Consider the following 10,464-nt stretch of genomic DNA (forward strand, 5'->3'; position numbering starts at 1 on the left):
ATGAGGAAACTGAAGATCAGGGTTGTTAACTGATCCTAAGATCATAGATCTTAGGCATAGATCTTGGGCATAGATCATAGATCAGTTGCCCAAGATCATAGAACCAGTAAGTAGCAGAGCTGAGCTTGAGCCCAAGTCAGCCTTGTTTCCAAACCTGTACTCTTAACTGCCACTGCAGGCAGAGGGTGCCAGGTGACCTGTCACTTTTTCAGACCTTCCAGTGGTGTAAACTTGGTCTACTTACTGCAACTCTTCATATCTAGACTTCTTCATTAATAAAGATTGGTATCTAATGCCCAGGAATAATAGCTACCATCTATAGGGCTCACCATGTGCCAGGCACTCTTCTAAGGGCTTTGTAAATGTTACCTATTATTATTATAATCCTTATTCAAGGCACAAGAAAGTTAAGTAGCTTGTCCAGGATTACCTGCTAGTAAGAAACAGAGCCAGAATTTGAATATAGGTCTTCTGGCTCTGGAGCCACTCAACCTATCTGGCTTCTGACTGGTGTATTTCTGAGACATAATTTGCTAGAGAATGAATTAAGTCTCAGGTATTCAGCAAATACGCTTCAAACCCAGCTAAGGAGGTAGGGCCTACAGGGCCTCTTAAGGCCCGAGTGTCCTCTAAAAAGGAGATACAAAAGCCCACCTGGTAGAATTGCAACAAGGGTCAAATGAGAAGACATACAGTGCGCAGGACACAGGGGACATTACCATGTGTTGGATCAGAACTATCAACTGCTTCCTTCAGGCAAGCTTTGGGAGGATCCGGTCCTCTGCCCTTCCCCCATCCAAGAGATGGTATCAAGAGAAAACAAAATAGTCACTTCAAACAACTTTGAAAACAAATGCAAAGCGCTGAGTCAAAAATTTTGATAATTAGATCCTATCCTTCCCAGGCAAATAATTTCCAGTTGAGTTTACCCTCAGCTTTAGACCCTGGTGTCTCACCATTAATCATCTCTTTCAGTGGAATTTTTGGCCCTGCCAGCAGTTTAATTCACTTTCCTCGACCCTCCTTCCTATGCTGTGCATGGCTTTCACCTGTGGGTGCTTTAGCATGCTGGGCTGGTTGTTTGCTGTGGATCGGAGGGAGAGCTGGGGGTCAGGAGTGGTGGCGGGCTGTTGTTTGTCAGTGGGGCCTGGGACAGGGACAGAGGGTGGAATTAAAACGAGAAGACGCCAAGCACAAAGAAAACCAGCCATATGTGAAGCAGTGGAAAAAGGTAAAGGTTAGTCCTTCCCTGCCTCTTTCTGGCTACACAGCTTTGGCCTCCCTTGATATCTGAGTCTCAATATCTTCGTCTGAACAATGGGTATGAATATCGGTCCTCAGCACCACCTTGTGTTATTGTGGAGAACAAATAAGATTACACCCATGAGCCAAGCGTGGTGGCTCACGCCTATAATCACAGCAATTTGGGAAGCCAAAGCGGGCAGATTGCTTGAGGTCAGGAGTTCGAGGCCAGCCTGGCCAACTTGGTGAAACCTCGTCTCTATTAAAAATACAAAAAATTAGCAGGGCATGGTGGTGCACTCCTGTAGTCCCAGCTACTTGGGAGGCCGAGGCAGGAGAATTGCTTGAGCTTGGGAGGCAGAGGTTGCAGTGAGCCAGGATCGCACCACTGCACTCCAGTCTGCGTGACAGAGCTAGACTGCATCTCTGAAGAAAAAAAAAAAAAGGTTACACCCATGAAAAAGCTTTCTACACTGTCAGTGCCCTGCAAGGCACTTTCACACATGGAAGCCATCATAATGTGTCCAACACCCTAGGGCAAACAAGAGGGAATTTGGGGCCCTAGACAAGTCCTCTGAGACCAAAGATGTCCAGCTCAAAGGCACCAATGCCCCAGGCCCCAGCGTGGTGTGACCAGATGCCCTCAGGGCTGGCTTTGTCCAGGGAGGTTACTGCCAAGAGTAAGCAGTAGAGCCCAGATTGCCAGCCACGTGGGCTCAGTTCATGTGCCTGACCACAGGATGGGCCAAATTTGGATGCGACCAAGACCAAGCACTCAGGGCTGCGTAAGGGAAAGCATAGGTGGTACAGCCTCGGCAGTGGGCGTTAGTGTTCCAGCTCCACCTGGACCCTGCTGTGAGACCTTGAGCGAAGCATTTCACCCACTCTACCCAAGACTCAGTTTATCCAGCTCTCAAGTGAGGACTTCTTTCTTATTTTTATTTTTACTTTTTTGGTGAGAAAATAAAGGAGTAGGCCAAGCACGGTGACTGACGCCTGTAATCACAGCACTTTGGGAGGCCAAGGCGGGCAGATCGCCTGAGGTCAGGAGTTCGAGACCAGTCTGGCCAACATGGTGAAACCACGACTCTATTAAAAATACAAAAATTAGCTGAGTATGGTGGTGTGCACCTGAAATCCCAGCTACTCGGGAGGCAGAAGTAGGAGAATTGCTTGACCCCGGGAGGTGGAGGTTGCAGTGAGCTGAGATCACGTGACTATACTCCAGCCTGGGTGACAGAGAAAGACTCTGTCTTTAAAGAAAAAAAAAAGATAAAGGAGTATATTAAAATTGAATAACTAAGTACATGTGAAGCATGAGCAGAGTGCTTAACAGCTAGTAAACCATCACCATCAATATAATTGCCAATAATGATAATGTCTCCTTTCCAGAAGTTTAAACACACTGCACTCTTTCTTTTTTTTTCTTTTTTTGAGACAGAGTCGCTCTGTCCTCCCGGCTGGAGTGCAGTGGCACAATCTCGGCTCACTGCAACCTCCGTCTCCCAGATCCAAGCAATTCTCCTGCCTCAGCCTCCCAAGTAGCTGGGACTACAGGTGCCCACCACCATGCCTGGCTAATTTTTGTATTTTTAGTAGAGACAGAGTTTCAACATGTTGACCAGGCTGGTCTCGAACTCCTGACCTCAAGTGATCCGCCTCAGCCTCCCAAAGTGCTGCGATTACAGGTGTGAGTAACCACACCCAGCCTGCACTCTTAATTCACTGAACGCTGGCCCTATTTACAGCTTAGACTATAAGATGCATGTGGACAGGGCTAAACTTGCTTTGTTCCCCACCCTATACACAGAGCTAAGCACGCTGCCTGGCAGAGTACCCTCTCCATCAACACTTGGATCAATACTTGTTGAATGGATTCATGCTTGGAATGAGGAAGGAGCTGCTAAACATAGGAGGGACAGAGACAGGGAGTGTCCCGGCAATGAATTCAGACTGTTAGGCGGGGTAAACAAAAACATAACGTTTTGTTTATTGAAAGAAAGAGAGAGAAGGGCAAGGATTTTTTTTTTTTTTCAATTTATAAGCTGCACTATTCAGATGAAAAAGATGATGAAGGTCATAAACCAACAAATGGAGGTGAAATGAAGTGGACCTCACCCTGCCAGTCAAATATTAGATTTTTAATACTTTACATTACAAGAAGTTACGGTTCTAGTCTCCACTAATAAAATGGCTCAAACTTGACTATCAGCGGAACTGATTCGCTGCTAAGCTATGTCACCTCTGAGCTTCTGAGTCACAGCATATCATAAAGGCTTTCATTGCTCTGTTGCAAACTCACCCGAGGAGGGATGGGTTTTGTTTTTCTTTTTCTTTTTTTTTTTATGTTCTTTTGTTCTTGGTACACTTTCTTCCTTTTTCAGACTGGATCCTAATAACCCCAACCACTAAACAACTCAATCCGTTCAGAGGGAGAGGAACTGTTTTTCTGAGTTGGTTGTGTAGTCAGAGGTTGTGAAGAAACCTCTTCATCCATGCTGAGCTCAGTGAAGACGCATGGATCATCTGGAATCCAGTTAAATCCTGATCTGTCTCTGCCTCAGCTCCCTCATAGGGAAAATGAAGATGGCAATAATACCTACTTCCTAAAAATGAAATGAGGGCCAGGTGCGGTGCCTCATGCTTGTAATCTCAGCACTTTGGGAGGCTGAGGTGGGCAGATAACCTGAGGTCAGGAGATCAAGACCAGCCTGGCCAACATGGCAAAACCCCTTCTCTACTAAAAATACAAAAATTAGCTGGGTATGGTGGCATGCTCCTGTAATCCTAGCTACTCAGGAGGCTAAGGCAGGAGAATCGCTTGAACCTGGGAGGTGGAGGTTGCAGTGAGTTGAGATCGCTATTTCTCACATGTCTTTTGGTCTACTATGGTTCCCAGCACAACTCTGGCCACACGGACCTCAGAGCTGGGCTCCACTGGCCAAGAGGCCACCAGGCTCTTTCAGGCTGCTGCTGGGCTCTTGCCAGGCAGGCTTTCCATCACAGGAGAGCTGCCTTCCTGCTGATCACTGAGGACAAGGCCTGCACTGCAGCAATTCTCACTCTGAGCTAATGCAGCAAGTGTGAGCTGAAAATCCAAGCCAGAGAGTTGCTAAGAACCTACTATGCTCATACCCATTAAGATGCTACTATGAAATAAAGAAGAAGCCGGGCACGGTGGCTCAAGCCTGTAATCCCAGCACTTTGGGAGGCTGAGACGGGCGGATCACGAGGTCAGGAGATCGAGGCCATCCTGGCTAACACGGTGAAACCCCGTCTCTACTAAAAAATACAAAAAACTAGCCGGGCGAGGTGGCGGGTGCCTGTAGTCCCAGCTACTCGGGAGGCTGAGGCAGGAGAATGGCGTGAACCCGGGAGGAGGAGCTTGCAGTGACACTGCACTCCAGCCCCGGGCGACAGAGCGAGACTCCGTCTCAAAAAAAAAAAAGAAATAAAGAAGAAAAAAAGAAGAAGTGTTGTCAAGGCTGTGGAGAATTGGAACACTTGTGCAGTGCTGGTGGGAATGTAAAATGGTGCAGGCTCTATGGAGAACAGTAGGCCATTTCCTCAGGAAATTAGAAATAAAATCCCAGCATTTTGGGAGGCTGAGGTGGGCAGATCACTTGAGGTCAGGAGTTCAAGACTAGCCTGGCCAACATGGCGAAACCCCTCCTCTACTAAAAATACAAAAATTAGCCGGGCATGGTGGTGCATGCCTGTAATCCCAGCTACTTGGGAGGCTGAGGCAGAAGAATCACTTGAACCCGAGATGGTGCCATTGCACTCCAGCTTGGGTGACAGCGACACTCCGTCTCAAAAAAAAAAAAAAAACTAAAACTAAAACAAACAACAAAAAAAACCTGTACATTTAAAATAGTTAAGATGGTAAATCTTACGTTATATGTGTTTTACCACTATTAAAAACAAATAACCTACTTGGGCAATACCTTTAGGCTGTTTGTGCAGCCACAGCTGACCAGCATCCTGTTTATTCTGAACAGCTAAGCCTGGGCCACCCCTTGGAAATGTCCCCCAGGACTCTGTATGTCCCTGCAGCAATGGGGGAAGAAGTGGGGCATAAAAGCCAGAAGACACGAGCACTTGTCATACAACATTCCGTGTCAGCACTATGACAAGTTCTTTAGATATTTTATCACAATTGCTCCCGACAAGCTCCCTGAGAGGTACAGATTATTCTCCACACTCTGTAGATGAGGAAATGAAGGCTCAGAAATAAAGTTGCCCAAAGACACCCAGCTCCTAGCAATAAAATCAGGAGTGAAAATTAATTTTTCTAATCCAAAGGACATCCCTTTCCAGGTATTGTGTTAATTGCAGAAAGAAGGGGGTTCTTTAAGTGAGAGGTTATGTCAACCAACAGATAAAAGATGGAAAAGAACAGATCTAATCCCTGGAAGGAGATGGGGTGGAGAGTTCATATTCTAGGGCCCCAGAAGGCTGCCCTGTGAGTAGACACATCTGGTCTACCCACTTTGTCTTGAGTTTCCATGCCCCTTGACCACAGTTCATTGGAGCAGGGCTGAATATCTGACCAAAACCAAGCCAATGGGTGTTTTTCTCTGAGCTATCTCATGCATGAGATGCTGCCACTGTAGTTGGATGTAGAGTCAGGACCCAGTCACCTTGTGGCAACCCAAAGCCCATGCACGAGGCCTCACTAAGGATAGCCAATTTGCAGAGAGTCAACAATTATAGCCAATATGCAGAAAAGTAATGGCTGCCATGTGCAGGGAGAAACAGAGGCAGGAGGCTGCACAGTCCCTGGGAGGTGGGGAGAAGTGAGCTGACATGATTCTGGTTCCTGTGAGGTCTGTGATCTGGACTCCAGATTTCTCTCTAGCTGTAGAAAAACCAAGGTTTCCTTGAGTACGGTGAAGTGGGTATCTGCTCCTTGCAATGAAGCAATTCTGAACTGTGACTCCCTATCCTTTCAGATAGTACAACAGGCTAGGGAGAGAAGGACCTTATGCAAATGAACCACAGCTCAGCTTGGTTGAGGAAATGCTCCCCAATTTGATCTTTGGGAAGACACCACAATTTGTCTTCAAAAATCACTTTGTATTTCTGTTTTCCTTCGATCTCCTGGTGGCCTCTCTGCCTGCTGCCTTAGGTGGCTACTGCCCTCATGCTGGCTTCTTGCAGAGCTACCCAACCAGCCCTGCACTTGCCCACAGGGCGCACACTCCAGCTGGAAGCAAGGCAGTCTGATGTTCCATTTCACAGTAGAATGCGAGGAAGGATGGCTGAATTCGCCTGTCCAGTGTGGCTTCCTTATTAATTTAATTTAATCAGGCTGCTTCCTCAGTGTCTTTCCTTATTAGTGCCTTCCTTCTGATTCCAGCCCTGGGATGAGCTCCACCTGTCCTGAGAAGCATTTGACTCAACTAATAAGCCTTCTTACTAGTCTCCCTGACTAGTATGAGTCTGCTGTTCACATTGCTGCCTAACAAGGCTCCCGACTGGTTGATGAGTAAAGTTCAAACCCTATTCATACCACATTACTCCTCCCCATGGCTCCCTGGTCCTTCTGTGCTGTTCCAAAGCCTGGAATGTGTTTTTTCCATTATTTCTGTCAAATTTCCACTCATCATTTAAAACCAAGCCAAATGACAGTTTCTCCACAAGGTTTTTCACTCTTTCATCTACTCAGATTGTAACTTTTCATGTCTATTCTGGTTTGCATCTCATTCTTGTGGGCTAACTAGACGGTCACCTAGGCCTAAAAGTCCAAGCCACCTTATATATATTTTTCTAGCCTTAGTTCCAGAAATACTCTCTGGTGCACTGTAGTGCTCCATGAAACTACTATCAAATAGGTAAGGAGATTTATAGATTGCCATGTGCAATGTCACATGTACATTAATTTAATCCTCAAAGAGCCCTGCAAGGCAGGAGGTATTATTAACACTGAAACTGATGTGCTTTTTTGCTGTTGTTTTTTTGGGGGTTTTTTTATTTGTTTCTTTTTTTTTTTTTTTTTTTTGAGATGAAGTTTCACTCTTGTTGCCCAGGCTGGAGTGTAATGGCACCATCTCAGCTCACTGCAACCTTCACCTCCTGAGTTCAAGCAATTCTCCTGCCTCAGCCTCCTGAGTAGCTGGGACTACAGCTGCCCGTCACCATGCCTGGCTAATTTTTTTGTATTTTGAGTAGAGACAGGGATTCACCATGTTGGCCAGGCTGGTCTCGAACTCCTGACCTCAGGTGATCCACCCACCTCGGCTTCCCAAAGTGCTGGGATTACAGGCGTGAGCCACCATGCCCAGGCTTAAAGTTGAAAATTTTATCTGCTCATGAACAACTAGGGACTGCAACTGGAATTCTCATTTAGGCATCCCTGGCCCCAGAGCTCAGGGCCTTTGCACCCTCATGCCCAGTAAGAAGTTAATTGATAAGGCTTAAGGTATCAAATGTCCCATAACTTTTTCTGAGAGAGAACTGTACTCAGACCTGCTCAGAGCACACCCCTGTGCAATAGAACAGCTGTTCAATAGAAATTAGACAGTGAGTCAGGTGACCACTGCCATATCATGGCATTCTATATAGTATGTTTCATGTATGAAGGTTCAACATAAAAACTGGCAGCTTCACATTTTCCTTGCCAGGAACAAGAATGCAAAATGTCTAAGACACCGATTTGCCCCCAGAGACCAGGTGCTAGGAACTGGTTATACTCCAAGTTCATAAATATTTGACAGGGTTCTTTGCTAAGCCTCATTCACAAACACCTGAGGGAATATTAAATGTAATTCAGCTGGAAAGAAGGGCAACTGGCTGACTTCCCAGGGTCTCTTTCAGGACTAAGCATCAAGGACTTTATCACACCAAGGTGTCTCAAATCTCCTGCCAGTTCTTTTCTTACATGCTCAATATTTAAAACGTATATTCAACATCAGTGATGTACTGGGTGTTGCAGAAGTTATAACAATCCCATGCCTTCTTGGCAGGGCCAAATCCTAGGGGAAAGGAGAAACACACGTGTGGTTAGAAAGGAAAACCCGTGCCAGACAAATACCAGCACCCCTAAGCTGAGGGCACGCAGGTGAGATGTGTTGTGAAGGAGGGAAGAAAAACAAGGCACATTAATTACTTTTTTAAGGGCAATTGTAGCTTTATAGATGACTAAGACCCTGCGGTGTACCTTTGAGAGTTCCCATGCTTCCATAGGGTGGGGCCACTTTCCTTAGGCAGTGAGTCTAAGCCTTGTTCTCCAGGAAGGGATGGGAATGACACAGTAGGTTAAACACTTTTGCCTTCCTGATTGTTTTGTCAATACAATACAGTGGTTTTATGGGAATACCAGAGTAGTGTGATTATCAGTTTGAGCTGATAGGGATCTTCTTGATAAGTCCTATGGTTCTTACTGGGTGAACCAAGGCTCTGTGTGGGCAACGTACCAAGTGCCTGGACAGACCACAGGGAATAATATCCATGAGGTCTTTCTTTCTCACATCACTTCCTCACTTCCTCATTCTTTTTTTTTTTTTTTTTTTTAGATAGAGTCTCGCTCTGTCGCCAGGCAGTAAAGTTCTCATAGCTTTGGAGCTTATTTAAAAAATGCTTTAAAAGATATATTCTTGGTGTTAATGTCCCCGACTGAAAAAAAAACCCACTTTATAATTTCAAATAGCAAAGCAGGTTTTTACTAAAAATACACATGTGTCTATTGGATACATCACAGCCTTTGGGATGTCTAGAGATTAACTCCCTTTCAGATAAGCCATTACAGCCCCATTTCTCAAAAGAAAAAAGGACTCTCTGAGAGGTTAAGTGGTTTGCTCAAGACTACAAAGTTTGATATGCTAATTAGAGGGGGGATATTCTAGAAATATCTAGGCTCACATTCTAAAAACAGGTTCAAGTAAAATAACAGGAATCTGGAAAAAATAAGTAATAATATGACAATTATCCGGTGGCCGTCTGGACAGTAGCAGTAGACATTCCATAAGGAAAAATTTACACAAGACCAGAAGGGAGAGAAAATTCTGGCTGATGGAATGGGGGATATCGTAAGGAGAGGACGAGAAAAATGCTATAGTAGCAATAACTATGTAGTTATTATTAAGGAGATGGATGTTTTATGTGAATGTAATGTTGCCACATTGTAAAGACACAATAATATAGAAGTATACAAGGAAACCTCTGCTCAGTCACCTTTTCAAGAGATTGGACACAGAAGCAAGGGATGGGTCAAAGGGAAAATGGAAGCCAATGTCAAGATCCAGCAAAAGCATTTTTAAAAGAAAAGGCCAGATGCAGTGGCTCATGCCTGTAATCTCAGCACTTTGGGAGGCGGAGCGGGTGGATCACCTGAGGTCAGGAGTTCGAGACCAGCCTGGCCAACATGGCGAAGCCCTGTCTCTACTAAAAAACACAAAAATAAGCCAGGCGTAGTGGTGCATGCCTGTAATCCCAGCTACACGGGAGACCGAGGCAGGAGAATCACTTAAACCTGGGAGGTGGAGGTTGCAGTGAGTCAAGATTATGCCATTGTACTCCAGCCTGGGCAGCAAGAGCAAAACTCTGTCTAAAAAAAAAAAAAAAAAAAAGAAAGAAAAGAAAATAACACATACACACAAAGATAGAAGCTGTGCTTTTGAAATGTGCATATTCATGACCAGGCACAGTGGCTCACGCCTATAATCCCAGTACTTTGGGAGGCCAAGGACGGTGGATCATGAGACCAGGAGTTCAAGACCAGCCTGACCAACATGGTGAAACCCTGTCTCTACTGAAAATACAAAAATTAGCCGGACGCAGTGGTGGGCACCTATAATCCCAGCTACTCAGGAGGCTGTGGCGAGAGAATCGCTTGAACCCAGGAGGCAGAGGTTGCAGTGAGCCGAGACCACACCACTGCACTCCAGCCTGGGTGACAAAGCGAGACTCTGTCTTAAAAAAAAAAAAGTAAGGCCGGGCGCGGTGGCTCAAGCCTGTAATCCCAGCACTTTGGGAGGCCGAGACGGGCGGATCACGAGGTCAGGAGATCGAGACCATCCTGGCTAATACGGTTAAACCCCGTCTCTACTAACAAATACAAAAAACTAGCCGGGCGACGAGGCGGGCGCCTGTAGTCCCAGCTACTCGGGAGGCTGAGACAGGAGAATGGCGTGAACCCGGGAGGCGGAGCTTGCAGTGAGCTGAGAGCCGGCCACTGCACTCCAGCCTGGGCGGCAGAGCAAGACTCCGTCTCAAAAAAAA

Source organism: Rhinopithecus bieti, unplaced genomic scaffold (assembly GCF_001698545.2).
Source record: "Rhinopithecus bieti isolate Rb0 unplaced genomic scaffold, ASM169854v2 scaffold_9383, whole genome shotgun sequence".
Taxonomy (NCBI): domain Eukaryota; kingdom Metazoa; phylum Chordata; class Mammalia; order Primates; family Cercopithecidae; genus Rhinopithecus; species Rhinopithecus bieti.